This window comes from Mixophyes fleayi, chromosome 5 (genome assembly GCF_038048845.1).
Source record: "Mixophyes fleayi isolate aMixFle1 chromosome 5, aMixFle1.hap1, whole genome shotgun sequence".
In the NCBI taxonomy this organism is placed as follows: Eukaryota; Metazoa; Chordata; class Amphibia; order Anura; family Limnodynastidae; genus Mixophyes; species Mixophyes fleayi.
The window spans coordinates 57,595,662-57,612,863 of NC_134406.1; the positions used below are offsets into that span (position 1 = coordinate 57,595,662).

The following is a 17,202-nucleotide window of genomic DNA, read 5'->3' on the forward strand; positions in this document are numbered from 1 at the left end:
ATCGTGTAGTGTATCACTGGTACAACAATAAGAAGAAAGTCCACCACCATTCAAATAAAGGTCCTTTTAATTTTCACTGTGAAAAAGATGTAAATCACAATTCACCAGTGTTCTTCACGCTTTCCAACCCCTAAGGATATGTGCTTACAAATGCACAATGTTATAATAGCCGGCTTCATTCCACTCATCATACACAGGAGTTGACATCACCGGATCAATCTGAAAGTGGACAAACATTTGTCTTCGTTGGAGTTCTACGTTTTCTCCATACCCCTCTCTCCGTTTGGAGTTTATTTTCACCAAGTTAGTTGTAGGTGAGGCGGTTACACACGTAGCTGTGAACCGCGGATTATACAAATACCATCATTTGATGCAGTGCGTGAAGTTATTTGTGAGAGTATTCCGCTAAAAGCCTAAAAGGCTGCACTACTATTCATCCACGATTTCAGTCTGCATCATGAAGGAGTGGGACTCCAATTTATAACCATCGGACACACAGCGATCCTAAGGAGATGATTCTCTAATGGTATAAATCTAACGGGTGTGTGGAACGACGCATCGTATTCACAATCGGAGACAGTGAGTACTACAACATATCTTACTCATTTATGTGTCTTTGTCCATCTATGGGGTATGAAGTGGAATACATTTTTCATGGTGAACTAATACTATAAAGCCAATTGGAAGCTGAGGCTTCAGATCATCTTTACTCCGTACGGAGCTATATATATGGCCATATAGATATTAATACTCATCGGAAGAAGCTTACCATTCTATGTGGACTAATGACTACGGCAATAATCAGCATTCTTTTTTTCTGGGAGGAAATTATAGAGCAATGCTCAATTCATAAAATTTTTTGACCACAATATCGGCTACAAGGTATACAGCTGTTATCCATCATTTCCATAGTAGCGTTGTGGTTCTATCAATCTAGACTCATGAGTACCATTCAACATGGTTTTCTATAGTCCTTGAATTGTTACATCATCCTATGTCACTGTGCACTGTGACATAGTTTTTGTACACCTTTCCCCCTACAACTACCACTCAAGCATCAATAGGTATTATATGTATGATTTTTTGTGATATTAAATACTATTTTATATATTTGACCACTCGTGATCTGCTATTTATGCTTCATTAGCCCATATTGGGAGACAGTTAGATTTGAGCGCTGCATTCATTTTTTGTTGTTATTTCTGCATGTTGGGGGGCGCAGCCACTTAGTTTATGCAGCAGCTTGTCTTCTGTCCAATACATTATTGGGAAATTGCTATTATTCAGTCTTTTCCCATTATCCCATTTACCTTCACTGGTATTACATTGGCGCCATATCAGGGGTATTTTTTTGTTTTAAGTTATAATAGCCTTCTCAATCTCCAATCCTGTTATTCTCCTTTTTCATATCCATGTTGCCAAGATCACCAATCGTTACATCGGACCATGGGAAAAAATACCAGGGGAGAATCTTGTGCATTCAATTTTAATAAAACAATAAAAATACTTAAACACTAAATTTATAATAAGCCATAATAGACATAACACACGGCTTGACTCGTATCTAACGTCTGTACAGTGAACGTTATGTAGGAGATAAAGGACCGATCTCGTAGTCTTTCTGCAGCTCCAAACACCGCACGATGTTTCAAAACAGCTGGGCTCAATGACCATCGCCAACACATTTCAACTCGCTCCCAAGATCATGGTTAAGGGTCAATGATGGATTTACTAATGCTAGGTTCGTGAAGCTAGGTCTCCTGATAACTTGATTGTCATTTGTAACCAAATATTTTCCCAGTCGCAAGCAGTGCACACAGACTGTGCAAGATAGCGGGAGCGAGATTTGTTTACTATTAAGTGTGAAGGATGCATTAAAGTGTTGCGTGAAAATGTAACTCTCCCATACACGCACATATAGCCTCTACTGTTAAATATGCACGTGCGAATGCACAAATACCCCCTTCTGTTAAATAATGCCAGAGGCCCTGCAATTGTATATGATCACAGAACTTATAATGTCCTTTCAGAGCATTGCAAAGCAAGTTGGTTGTATGAGAGGCAGGGATCCTTATATCTGTTCTTGTTCTGCCTTGTTTTGCACACACATCTCCAACTGTCTGGATATATTATAGATGTAAAGACAGAGTAAAGGATTATTCATTATAAGAAAGAGGTAAAATCATAGTCTATATTAAGCACTTTCAGGGTTAGAGTTCATAAATTAAAAATGCATCTGGTTTCCTCTTGTGAAATGAATGTCATAATTGCCTCCTCTTCCAGTTATGTTTAATTATATGTATACCCTTGAAACTGACTACTAAAATCCTTATTATGAACTTATTAAAATGGGTTGACACACTATGGGTTTGTACCACACTGGCAATTTAGAAGATAAATGACACCATTTGTTTCACAAGTAATTTCCTGTTTACTTTCAAACTTCCGTTCATCCGTAGCTGAAGTAAAAAAAAATCCTTTCAAGAAGGGATTTCTTAGTATGTTTGCACCTATATTGTTTCCCATTGCTTTTCTTCGTGGTCAGCCTTTTGTGGGAGATGGACATGATAGGCACCATAAATAATATGCAGGAAGGATGAGTAGTAACACTACAAGATGTTACAACTGCTGAAGGTAGGGCGCATGGAAGGTATGTGTGCATGGGTATTTCTATCTTTCCTTCTACATTGCAAAATATGTGTAGATGTGAAAAAGGAAAGAGGGCAGTTCTAAGACAAGAAGTGATTGTGACTCTGGGTATTGGGACTGGAGGGGGTGTTTGGTGTAGATGGTAGTATAGTAGCCTCCAGTAATTAGGTGGATTTTCAGAGTGGTTTTAAAAGACTAGTGGAAAGTATGATTAAGTGTCATAGGAAATCTCATAGATGAGTAGTGGCACAGGACATCTTATATGCAGCAGTTATAAGTGATTATCAGGAGGCACAGGTGATATAAAAATTGAAGAGGGCACAAGATCATGTTTGTTATATATGGACCAATGGAGTAGGCAGGAGGGTGAGCAGTATTTTTAAAAGCGGCAGTAGTCCAGGAGGATGATTTATGGAAAAGTTGACCCTTAGACTTTGCTGTAAGTAGATTGTTAATCACATTTGTGAGGGCAGTCTCAGTGGATTGTTGGGGTGAAAAGACTGAGAAAAGGGTATGTGGTTGAACACAAGTTGCTCAAGTAATTTAAAAGGGAAAGGGGAAATAGAGAAATGGGGATGTAGTTGGAGAGGGAGTTTAGGCCAAGAAAGTGTTTCATTAGAATTGGTGAGATAAACATACATTTAATGTGACGGTGGAGAGACAGGTTGAAAAAGTTAGCTTGTGGCAGGTATGTGTTTGAAAGGGAGTGGAGGATATAGTTGAGGGTCAAGTTGTGGTGTGAGAGAATGAGATGAGTGAAGATTGTGGCGTTCAGAAGAAGGTGTATGGGGCATGTAGCTTCTGGCAGGAGGAGATATCATGTCAATAGTGTTGTTTTTGAGGTAGGTGGCTGTGCGGGAGGAACAGAGGTGAGAGTTGAGGCTGCAAAGAGGTGTCTATGGTTGGAAGACTGGTTTGTAGATAGACGATGTTTGTTTGCTTGGTAACTGAAAGATTAATGTTTCAATTTGTATGGAGAGGAATCAGAAAGAAGTATGTTGGCACTAAAAGGAGAGTTTCTCCGTGGTGCTCAGAAATGTGAGAGCGCTTTTGTAGATAGCCAGTCTATTTGATTTACCATAGTTGAAGTTTGTATTAGCTGAAGCTAAGTTTGAGCCTACTCTTGTATAAAGAGACAGCCAGATCAGGGAAGGACCAGGGTAGTTATGAGAGATAAGAATAGTGTTAGCAAGGCTGAGAAGTTGACAGGGTTGGGGGCATGTAAATGGTGCTGTGTTCATGTGGATTAGGGCTGTGGGGGTGATGGGCATGATGTATGATAAAGCTACAGGAAGTTGATGAATTTTGAGTTGGAGACATGGAGATGAAGCAGGAGAATTCTTATGTCATGGGTGTATGAATAATTATGTCAGTGGTTAGGAAATAAATAAGCCAGGCTACAAAGTGTTCAAGGGACTGGGAGACTGGTGGGCATTAAATGACAGCAACATGTGTAGGTGGGGAAATGGTAAAAATGAAAATGTTAAAAACTTCAAGCGCCTTATAGAGTTCTAACATAGGTAAAGATCAATGGAAGATAAAGAGAAAAATTATACTTATATTCATTGGAGATCAGATTCTTCTTGGATACAACTCATCCTCCATGTAGGGATTACATGAAAAGTAAATAATAGAGAGACAACATAGCATAATATTGTTTGCTATAAAAGATGTGACAAATAAGTCCCAAATGCAGAAAACAAAGAGGCGGTGTTCCTTACAATCTTCTAAAATAAATTCTTGTTGGAACTCTGTTGGATCCACTTATTAGAATAATAGGTGTCCACTTTGAAACACCAACACTCAGATAATCTTCCAAAAAGGGCTTCTTTTACACATAGATTACTATTTCTTGTCTCTCTCCCCTCTTGGGTGTGTACTTACAAGATGTTTGTAAAATAAAAGCGTAGTGTGTGTGTGTGTGTGTATATATATATATATATATATATATATATATATATATATATATATATATATATATATATATATATATATATTATATTCCTTTATCATGAGGATATCCAGAAAAACTTGAAATATTCAAAATTGCTTTGATGATAAATATACCTTTTTAATACAAAATTTTAAAAAATGAGAACAAACATATAAAGACTTCCTGAGTACAGTAAATGGATGGATTCTTACCAGATGGTAAAGATGTTAGGCATGGTATAGATCATAGCAAGTCCTAGGAATTATTGCAATGATTTCCCTTCTTGGCAGGATATCCTGGTAATACAGTTCTTGTATCTCAAGGTCAAGTCCACATGCCTAAATTACCAATGCGTTTCAACCTGTATGGTCTTTTTCAAGGATAGAGGCCTATAGGTGCAATCACTCCTTTATATACTATCTGACCGCTGGATGACATAGTTCAGAGGTCAGAAAAGATCACTTAAATAGCATAAATCCTTCAAACGACAAAAATTTTTCACAATGCTTCAATATATATGAACAAGAAGGATGATTTATGGGTGTGAGGTTTGTTTCTGTATTGATAGTTCAGTGAATGTGGTGGGTGCTGACAATAGAAGGTGTGAAGTAGATAGTGTGGTGGAAGTAAATAAAATAAATTGTACATGTAAATTAGTGTTGGGCCAGTTTTAAGGGTGTGGGAAGGAGCAGTTGATCCAGGTAGTGTAGAGCAGTGGATTCTCCTCTGCCACTTGGACACACATTGACAGGTGACAAGTGCAATGACAGTTAAGCTCAGTGGGACCAGCAGCTAGATAGAGGTGGTAGCCCAGTAGATCTGCCAAACTATTTTTGTTGTGATGACACTCCTTGGCAATACTGTGTAATTTACCACTGTTTTCCACACATAGCTGTTTTTTATTTATGATTAAAAAAATGTTAAAGATAGGGCTTAGAGCTGCTAAATGTTGTCTACATTCCACGTGTGAGTGTATCCAGGCATTCTATAGAAATCGAACATCTGTAATAGTTTTAACCAAAGTATTGCCATTGACATTCTATGAAAAGCAACGATGCCTGGAGTTTATGCTTGGCATGTAATAAATATATATTGATAATAGTCGGCTCCTCTACACTTGTAATTGTGTTAAACAGAGTAGTTTAAAAGCTGACCGTACCCTGATATGTTATCTTAAGATAGTGTAACGGATTTACTGGATTCTCTACTAACCTTGATTAACGCTGGCTTACCTGAGGTGCAGGGTCTATCGATCTCCCCGGTATTCACCAAGAAGGCGGGATGGGCTTTGCTGCCAGGAGTCGCAGGTTGCGGTGCTCAGGTTTGCCCCGAGGTGTAGTACAGCGGAGCAGGAGCAAGAGGAGAGTAGTCGGACAGGCCGGGTCGGTACACAGGCAGGCAATGCAGACAGAATCGGGAAGCGGTCTCGGAGTCAATCAAACCGGGTCGGTACACAGGTCACAAGAACAGAAGCGAGGTCAGCTAGCCGGGTCGGTACACAGAGGACAACAGAATCCAGAAGAGTGAACAAGCCGGGTCGGTACACTGGGAGTCAACACACACGAAGCAGGAACAAGGAAGGACACAGGAATCAGGAGCCAGGAACTGGTAAGTTGCTCTGACACTCTCCAAGTGTCAGAGCTAGGTCTTTATGCAGAGTCCCATTTGAATTCCCCGCACTGGTGGTGATCATGTGACCGCCCTAGGTAGCGGTCACGTGATCGCTGAACCCGGAAGTGTGGCTTCCGGGTCCGACGGAGCGGCGGGGGAGCGTGGAATGGTAAGTATCGTAACAGTACCCCCTACCTTAAAGGTGGACTCTGAACACCTATAAAGGTTTACAGGGAAATCTTTTATGAAAGAGTTTGAGTAGACGGGGGGGCATGAAGGTCGACTGCTCTTAACGAGGAGCGTTCCTCGGGACCGTAACCTTTCCAGTCTACTAGGAATTGTACACCACCTCTGTTTTTACGGGAGTCCAAGATTTGTTTTACTTCATATTCACCCTGATTCTGAATAATAACAGGGGGAGGAGCCCTAGGAGGGGTGGAAAACTTGTTCGTAACCACTGGTTTCAGCAATGATACATGAAAAACATCTGGGATACGTAGAGAACATGGTAAGCTTAATCTGAACGCTACTGGATTGATGATCTCTGAGATGGAAAATGGACCAATGAACCTGGGAGCAAATTTCTTGCTGGGAACCTTTAACCGAATTTTCTGTGTAGATAGCCAAACTTTATCCCCGATAGAGAAATTAGGGCCGGCTCCTCTCTTTTTATCATGGGACTCCTTAGAGCGAGAGATGGCTTTTCTAAAACTTGATTTGGTTTGTTCCCAGATATGTGCGAAGTTACGAAATAATACGTCCACTGCTGGGACTTCAGAAGCAGTAATTTGGGAAAATGTGGGTAATCTAGGATGACAGCCATAGAGAACGAAAAAAGGAGAATTAGAGAGAGCCTCATGGAAATGGTTATTATGGGCAAACTCAGCCCATGGAAGGAGGTCCACCCAGTTGTCTTGATTGGCAGATATGAATATTCTTAAAAATTTCTCCAACTCCTGGTTGGTTCTCTCTGTGAGACCGTTAGACTGGGGGTGATATGCAGAGAAAAAATCAAGCTTGATCCCAGATTTATGACAAAAGGATCTCCAGAATTTGGATATAAACTGAGATCCTCGATCGGAGACAATGTGATGAGGACAACCATGAAGGCGGAATATCTCTTTGATGAAAATATCAGCCAACGAGGAAGATGGAAGACCTTTCAATGGAATGAAGTGAGCAGTTTTTGAAAAGCGGTCTGTGTCCACTAGGACCACAGTACATGACTTGGAGGGAGGTAGGTCAGTGATAAAATCCATGGAGATTTGTGACCATGGGTATTCAGGAACTGGTAATGGAAGTAAATGACCATAAGGTCTCCTCCTGGGGGTTTTGTGTTGGGCACATATGGAACATGACACAAACTTCCTTACATCTTCCCGTATGGAAGTCCACCAGTAATTGTGAGATAACAGGGCCCAAGTCTTGCGAATGCCAGCATGACCCGAGAAGAGGGAACGATGAGCTCGTAGAAGTTTGATGCGAAGAGGTGCAGAAATGAAGGTTTTGCCTGGAGGACAAATTTTCTTGATATGGGTTGCTGCTAATATTCAACTAGGGTCCAGAATAAATTTATTCCCCTCCAAGGGTTCCGAGTCAGTAGGATCAAATGAGCGAGATAGAGCATCTGCCTTGATATTTTTAGATCCAGAACGGAAGGAAATGTTGAAGTCAAATCGGGAGAAAAATAAGGACCATCTTGCTTGTCGAGGATTTAGGCAGCGTGCCGTACGTAGATATAGCAAGTTCTTGTGATCAGTGTAGATAGTGATGGGGAACTGGGCTCCCTCTAGAAGATGCCTCCATTCAAAAAGAGCCAATTTGATGGCCAGGAGCTCCTTATCACTGATACCGTAGTTCTTTTCAGCAGGAAGAAGACGACGGGAAAAGAATCCGCATGGACGTAGTTTACCGGTAGTGTCTCGTTGAGAAAGAACTGCTCCTGTACCTACGGAGGATGCGTCCACCTCTAGAATGAACGGGCGAGAACAGTCAGGTTGCTGGAGGATGGGTGCTGAGAAAAAGAAGGATTTTAAGGTAGCAAAGGCTTGGATGGCCTCTCCAGACCATATTTTGGCATTCGCAGACTTACGGGTTAAGGCAGTGATGGGAGCCACCAAAGTAGAGTATCCTTTAATGAACTGGCGGTAGTAATTGGAGAATCCCAGGAACCACTGTGTAGCCTTAAGGCCCGAGGGTTGAGGCCAATCTAGTATGGCTTTTAACTTGGTAGGATCCATTTGCAAACCAGTGCCAGAGATGATATAGCCTAAGAAGGGAACTTGCCTTTGTTCAAAGATGCACTTCTCTAATTTACAATATAGATAATTCTTCCTAATGCAGGACAGAACCTCCAAGACATGTTTGCGATGTGATACTAAGTCTTGGGAGAAGATGAGGATATCATCCAAGTAGATGACCACACATTGGTATAATAGGTCTTGAAAGAGTTCATTCATGAAGCCTTGAAAAACAGCCGGGGCATTGCATAACCCAAACGGCATGACCAAGTATTCAAAGTGACCGTCCCGGGTGTTGAAGGCTGTCTTCCACTCATCCCCATCCTTAATGCGCACCAGGTTATAGGCTCCTCTGAGGTCCAATTTAGAAAAGATGGTAGCCCCCTTTATCCGATCAAATAATTCTGAGATTAATGGTAAAGGGTACCGATTTTTTTTACGGTGATGGCATTAAGGCCTCGATAGTCAATACAAGGGCGGAGGCCCCCGTCCTTCTTTACGAAGAAAAAGCCTGCCCCAGCAGGAGAAGAGGATTTCCGGATAAAGCCTTTTCTGAGATTGTCTTGGACATAATCCTCCATGGCCTTAGATTCGGGAACGGTAAGTGGATAAACTCTGCCTCGGGGTACTGGTTTGCCAGGAATAAGATCTATATTACAGTCCCAAATTCTATGTGGAGGGAGTTTTGTGGCCTCTTGTTCACAAAAGACATCGGAAAAGGTTTGGTAGGGTTCAGGAAGAAGTGCCAAGGGTACCCTCCTGCGGTGTTTTGGATCCTCCTTGGGAACTACTTTTGATAGACAATGATTAAAGCAATGTTGTCCCCAGGATAAGATATGACCGGACTGCCAATCCACATTAGGAGAATGGAGACGGAGCCACGGAAGTCCAAGGATAACAGGATTGGTAGTTTTATGGATGACGAAGAAGGAGATACTCTCCTGATGTAGGGCTCCAATCTGAAGAGGGATTCTTCCCCCATCGATGGCTAAAAGGGAGATATGTTGTTCTAGGGCTAGCGTGGAGATAGAGAATTGCTTTACCAAGGCAGCCGAAATGAAATTCCCAGCTGCTCCGGAGTCAAGGAGTGCGGATTGAGAAAAGGTATGTTGTCCAGACTGTAAAGAAATGGGAAGAGTGACACAATCATTATTATAAGGAACTGAGGGAGAAGAAATAAGGAGGCCTAACGACACAGTTCCTGAACACGTTAGGCCCTGTCATTTCCCGGACGTTTGGGACAAGAGTTCAGAAGATGCCCGCTCTCTCCATAATATAGAGTCTTCTCTCTCTCAATACAGAATCTTCTCTCTCTCTCTCTTCGGCCGATAGGCGGGTCCTTCCCAATTGCATCAGTTCCTCGGGTGGAAGAACAGGTGTTTGGAAATTGGAGGCTAGACGGATCATACTGCGTCGGGACTGTTCCTTCTCAGAACTACGCTCCTTGAAATGTAAGTCAATCTTAACGCAGAGGGAGATGAGATCGTCTAAAGATGCAGGGAGTTCCTGAGACACCAGCTCGTCTTTAATCCGATCTGAAAGACCCTGCCAGAATGTAGCTACAAGAGCCTCATCGTTCCAGCGGAGTTCCGAGGCCATAGTTCTGAAGTGGACTGCATACTGACCCACAGACTGGTTTCCTTGGCGGAGACGCAATAACCCAGCAGCGGCATTGGAAACCCTTCCGGGCTCGTCAAAAATCTTCCTAAAGGTGGATAAACTATACAGGATAGGATCTTTCCGCTCCCATAATGGGGATGCCCACGCTAAGGCTTGACCAGAGAGCAGTGATATCACATAGGCCACTTTAGCCTTTTCAGAAGAAAAATTTCCTGGCAACAGTTCAAAGTGGATGGAGCATTGGTTCAGGAATCCTCTGCAAAGTTTAGGGTCTCCATCGAACTTAGGCGGATTAGGCATCCGAAATTGGGAGGAAGAAGCTGCTGCTGCAGGAGAGGGGTCCGGAGCCGCACTCACTGGTGCTGGAGGTCGGGTAGCCACTAAGGTGTTCTGAACAACGTCCAGCCGGGTAGATAAGCTCTGAAGGAATTTTAAAAGTTGCTCTTGGTTCGCCTCCTGTTTATCCATTCTACCCACTAAATACTCCAGTAGATCTTTAGCCGCTGGATCCATGGTCAGAGCAATCTGTAACGGATTTACTGGATTCTCTACTAACCTTGATTAACGCTGGCTTACCTGAGGTGCGGAGTCTAACGATCTCCCCGGTATTCACCAAGAACCGCCGCAAGGCGGGATGGGCTTTGCTGTCAGGAGACGCAGGTCGCGGTCCTCAGGTTTGCCCCAAGGTGTAGTACAGCGGAGCAGGAGCAAGATGAGAGTAGTCTGACAGGCCGGGTCGGTACACAGGCAGGCAATGCAGACAGAATCAGGAAGCGGTCTCGGAGTCAATCAAACCGGGTCGGTACACGGGTCACAAGAACAAAAGCGAGGTCAGCTAGCCAGGTCGGTACACAGAGGACAACGGAATCCAGAAGCGTGAACAAGCCGGGTCGGTACACTGGGAGTCAACACACACGAAGCAGGAACAAGGAAGGACACAGGAATCAGGAGCCAGGAACTGGTAAGTTGCTCTGACACTCTCCAAGTGTCAGAGCTAGGTTTTTATGCAGAGTCCCATTTGAATTCCCCGCCCTGGTGGTGATCATGTGACCGCCCTAGGTAGCGGTCACGTGATCGCTGAACCCGGAACCGACGGAGCGGCGGGGGAGCGTGGAATGGTAAGTATCGTAACAGATAGGATACCTTTTTAGGATTTTATTTCTAACTAACACAACTCTTTATAGATGCATCTAGGACATGAATGCCAACACTTTTTATTTGAATCCACATGTGCGTCATGCTGTGTCCTAAATCAATGGTTACTTGTTATCAGGAGCAGAAGTGTCTGAATACTGTATTTTGCAACAAGTTAAAAACAAACACTTATTTAAAAATCAAAACAATATTTTGAACCTTGATTGCAAACAGACTGACTACACTTATTGCTAATGTGATTGGATCAGTGGCATTGAAGGCTTAGGCTCTGTACACACTACAGATTTTTCACCTGATTATCGTGCCATTCACATGATGAACAACCATTAGGTTCAATATCGCATTAGTATGTACGCTCCAATGATCATGTTTTATTGTTCCAAAGCACATTGTATCTTTTGATTTTATAAACTGGCTAAAAATCTCTATAAATGTTGGCACGATGTAGGGAAAATTCTGACGTGTGTAGGCAGATGTCTATCGAGTTTAGAGTCCTTTTTTCAGGTGATGATTCTGACAGATAAGGAGCACAGATCTGAAGATAAATCTTGTAAAATGTGTACACATGTATTGGCATGTTGATTGTCAGGACTTTCAGTCATTGGTAAAATCATTAACGATATCACATTGGGAGAAATTTTCTGTAGTGTGTACCAAGCTTAACTACGACTCTGAGGCCATAATTATTCTGTTTGAGATAAGGATATTCTGCTCTTCTACTAATTGACTGGACACCACTCCATTTTAAAATCAAAATAGAAATTTATAGCCCTGTAGCTATTACAAATATTTATTTAATTTCATACTTGCCTAAAATCTCTTTTTTTTTTGTAAAATCTATTTATTGAAGGCATCAAGAGCAATACATAATAGGAACACAGTTAAATAAACACTGAGCCTAACCGTTAATAACCTTTACTCGTCCAGTGATGGGAGAAAATGCAAAATAGTCCTTTTTTTTTTATTTATTGAAAAAATAAAATTTGAGTAACTGGGGTCTAAAGTGTGCGTTCTAAAGGAGGAAGGCGGGCAGGAGATGTGGGGTGGATAGATTCACTCGTGTGGCTTCTGTGGGTCAGAGATGTGGCCAGTACAGATGAATACCTGGGCATATAGGCTACCTTGTAGGAGAGGACTGGGCTATAAGTTGAGCAAGGATTTACTCGGTAAATAAGTGTCTTATCTACAGATACTGGTGGAACTGCCCCAAAGAAAACCCAGGGGTTCCTGGAGGTGTAGGTCTTTGCAGAATGCGAGCTTGAACTGAGGAAGAGGAGTCCGGTGGGGGATCTTCTAGATAATGTTTGAAAGTGACACACCAGTCTCCATAGAATTTTCATTTTAAGTGGTGATATGCCCAATCCCAGATGATCATTCTATCCCTTTCAATCAGATTTCTTAAGGCCAACTATAATTTGCCTGGTAGAAAGTGTTTCCTAGTCAAGAAAGTCCTTATGTACTTTATCTTACTGGCCTGCCTTTTGAAGGGAAGTGGAACTCTTAACAGGGTTTTTTTTTCACATGCAAATGAATGAATAGGGCTAAGATTTCCATTTTTGTTGTATTCATGTTACTATTGGTTATAGATTTAACTGCTGTACCTTTTTAAATACATGAAAGCTATCATCCTTATAAAGGGCCACACTTTACAGTCAATGACCGTTTCAGCTTCTAGGGAGAGAGATAGACACGATTCCCTCATGTTTTCCTCTTGTTGTCATTGACCTGTTGTCTGGTGACAAAACCAACCTGTCTGAGTTGTGGATTGTAGACCTCATGGCTGGACAGATATTTAGCTTTCCAAGTTTCCCTCTATCAAAGTTCTTTATTTTATTTTTTCAGGAAGACAGACACTTTTTTCTTTAAAGTGGTGCTGAACCCATTTAAGCAACCTGGCAGCTTTTTTCTGAAAGGACTGCATTGAGTTGGCCTAGAAGGGCAGTGATCTTTTAGAGAAGGGAAGAGCAGAGGGAATTCTGGTGCTGTAAAAACAGATTGTATTTGACTCTCTTAACTGGCAAGAAGCTCTTTCCCTTTTGGCTACAGAGATTTGAAGGTTTTATTTTATTACCTTATACCAAGTGCAGTGCCACTTGGTAGAGTAAACGAGGTAGTAATGTTCATTTTGAGGGAGACAATTATTCCCAGCCAAGAAATAATAATTTTTTGCCACCTGAGCAGATCCAGCTCAATTGTGTTAATAACTTGAGGGACGTTTGCTGAATACAGGGTGTCGTAGGTGGAAGTAATATTGACTCCCAAATATTTTAATTTGGAGCACTGCCAGATGAAATTAAAATTACTCTTAAGGATATGCAGGGTGTGGGGGCTGCAAATGAAACACAATGGCCTTAATCTGGGTACACACTACAGAGTTTTTGTCCAATAATCGGCTTAACCAGCCAACATACGACCACTCATTCGAAAGTCGGGTCAGTGTGTATAGTGACACAATGGTCGAATGTCTGCCCAAATGAACGATTGTCGTCTCATTTGGTTGGTCGTACCATTCAATATTTTCGTTCCAATCTCCTTTCAGTTGTGTAGTGTGTATAAATTTCCGACCGATCCACGACAATCCTCCGATACTTCCTCAACCTAGGGGGCGTGTGTATGTAAATTTGTGGTGCCTGTACCAGTCCCACGTGGTGCGGTATCCGCACATCACTAACTTGTGTTTTGTATACATGTGTATTGCACCTTTCTGGTTGCAGACAATTACACTTGTGTAAAGCATGTATATTATTACCCTTTGCATCTATATTGGGAACCTATTCATATTTACCCTTTATAAACCTATATTTTATAAACTATTAACCTTTAGTAACTAATATTTGTAAAATACCCACAACACATCACACAATGTTAATGCAACAGTTTTATTGCAGGAAAAAGTAAAAATATTTTTATTGCAGAATATGACAAGTGGAAAAAAATAGTATTACACTTTAAAGGTGCTAGTTGGTTTGTGGCAGCACAGTTCCAAACAGCATACACATTTTTCACCAAATTTTTTCTCAAGGTTTTTAATTTTTTTTTTCTTGATGTCGCTTGGGTTTATATTCCCTTTGATTTCTTTACCTACCAAAAAAGGAAATAAAAAATGTTTACCATTAAACTTCTATAACTGTAATCTGTACCCAACACCAGAAATAGTCTCATTTGCTCACCTTGCACACTGCTTAAGATCAGTTTATGTTGTGGTCCCCCTGGCACAATCGCAACAATAGCGGGCTTAACCTCCATATGTTCTGGAAAACAGGCGACATTTTGGTTATTATAATGGTACAGGTATGTGCCCAAAGCATTTAGTTGTCAACACATGTTCACTGAAATACTTTTGTGTATAACTTTTTTGTATCTTGGTATTCAACATCAATTTGTTCTTATTTGATAACAGGTGTAACATTAGTGGTATCAGTGGTATCTAAACAGGCCTTCTCACTGTTAATTCTTTGTTCTGACAAAAAAAAATCTGTTACAAATCAGGCATTTGCATTGGTACATGTGAAACAATAATGAAATACATAAAGTCCTTCAAACAGGTACACTACACGTGCTGCTCACTTTTTTAATGTCGTAGTCGTACTGGTCCAGTACTTTTACCATCATCTCCACCTCTTTGGCTCATTGGCATTGCTCTTTTTGAGCATCTCCATCCCCCACCTTAACTTTTTCAACATTTTTTTGGCCCCTCTAGCACCATCTCTGTCTCCATCTCCATAGCTGCAACCCACACTGACACCTTTTCCTCACCCGCCATCTTCTCACGTTCCTCGGCGCCAGACAGGCGCCTCTGCAATTTTATACACTCAGATATGGGCGTTTGTTTCTGCTGTAGACCAATCAGCGATGATGCCCGCAGAGAATGGAGCATTGTGGGTGATGCCTACTCGTGTATAATAACCTTGCGTATGGAGATTTTAGACTATAAGTTTAACCCGTGCAGGACCATTACATACGAAGGGATTTGGGGAAGTTAAATGATTTTTTCTAAATTTTGTGTATGGTAATAAACTTCTATTTTATAGGAATGAATGAAGACAGTGTGGTCTTGCGGTTTTGGGTGTTAACTACAGTGAAAGCGCTGCCCCTTTTATGTTAATGTCTTTGGTATATCGTTACATGCCCCGCAAATGTTGCTTCAGTGTGTACGAAATTAAAATCAATGCTCACGACAACATGACTGTAAAAAGTTGCGAACGTGATGGCCGCTCTTCCCTTTATCGTCTAAAACAAGGCTAGTGTGTGTGCAGTCCATGGACCGAGCGATCAAACCATCGATCGGATGTAAAATCGATCGGCATAAAAAGTTGGTGGAAAATTCTGTAGTGTGTACCTATCTTTAGTCTTGGAAAAATTAACTTTATACCCCGAGAGATAGCCACAGGCAGTGAGGAAATCAAATAAGATTGGGATGGAGGTGTGAGGTGAAGTCAATGTAAGGAGGATATCATCTGCAAATAAGCTGTGTTTATATTCAACAGACCCAATGACAACACCTTTAATATGCTTGAATAAACTTTTTAAGTGCAGTACCTTCAAAAATGTTTCTCTATTTAGCATCTTCTAATTTATTTTCTGTACTTTGAATGCATTATTAAAAGTATTTTTATATATGGGGTTCTTTATAATTAACAGAACACCTATCTATTCCTAGTTGTGCTGAATAATACCCACTAAAATGCATTACAGTTGTAAGGCTATTTTAAAGTCCATTGCATCTGGTGTACTTGAATCACTTATGGGTTTTTGTGTGTAAGGTCATTCCACACCAGATCACCACAAAAAAAACATGAAATGTCCACCACCCATCTCAGATTTTTTTTTGATTTTTTTTTTTTAGTTAAGAGAGGACAGCAAAACAATGATTTCTGCCAAATATCTCGACTGTCTGACAATTAGTTGATTAAATATTGATTTTTCAATTTATTAAATAATTTACTAATCGCTTCTTTATCCAGTTTATTTGAAGTATCACCGGTGATTATTAATCAATCGTCACAAAATTGGGACCCCTAAGGTAACTCTTCCTCCCGCATCCAAAAATCCAAACCAAATGACTTTATCTGCCTCATGTTTTGTGTTACGGCAAAAACGCACGTTTTTCAAATATAATTAAAAATGCTAGGTTCAATTGACTTTAGGGATCCCATTTTTTGGGGGGTGTTTAAAAAATGTATACATTACCACAAAAAAAATCAGCAGGGTACTCTGTTTCATAGTGGAGAAAAAAAATAATGAAATTGATGTTCGATTACTGTTGTACCGCATACATAATTAACACAGGAAACCATGAAATTTAAAACCTTTAACATAACTTAAGTCCTTAACTGAAGTTGAGTCAACAATCTCATTATTTTTCCCTTGTTTGAAACTTGTAGCGGTCTGTAATTTTCCTTAAAGTGTCAGCAGAAAGTGTATACTGCCTTCCAGTACTTCATTGGATAGTAGGCACTTTCGTTACAGAGGACGTGAATAAAAGGAACAAAACACTTATCTCTTGAAGGCCATGACAGCACATTTGTTGATTGGTTTCGTTTCATTAAGTGTATCAGCACATTTTGTTCCTCCTCATTACATTGAATGATATACCCAATGTACCAGATGTTATCATACTCTGCTGCTATGTATGTTCCAGGTTGCAGATCACTTTTATCCACATTTTTTGTGACTGTGGTAATAGTGACACTAACTTTGGTTCCTCCTGTTTTATGTCGTCTGATGAAAATCAATATATGTGTAGCTCATCATTACATTAGGTCAGTAGTGTGGGAGTACATAGAGTGCAATGTCTTGGGAACCATGTGCCACATAGTATATATCTTATAGGTATTTTCTCAAATAACTGTATTAATAAAAGACTTTGCAATCAGTTGACGGAGAAGCGATCATCCCTCCTCTTCCAACGCTATCACAAGGTTCCACTCCCATGCCTGTTCAAATGACTCCACAGGAAGGGATGAAGAAGACAAAGTATAAATACAATGGTGT

General features: G+C 40.9%; 1 protein-coding gene across 5 annotated transcripts in view; it reads left to right on the forward strand.

Moving 5' to 3' along the window:
- The window catches only part of PALS2 (protein associated with LIN7 2, MAGUK p55 family member), a 102,181-nt gene that overhangs the window by 17,045 nt on the left and 67,934 nt on the right, over positions 1 to 17,202 (forward strand). The gene's annotated exons all lie outside the window — the stretch shown is intronic.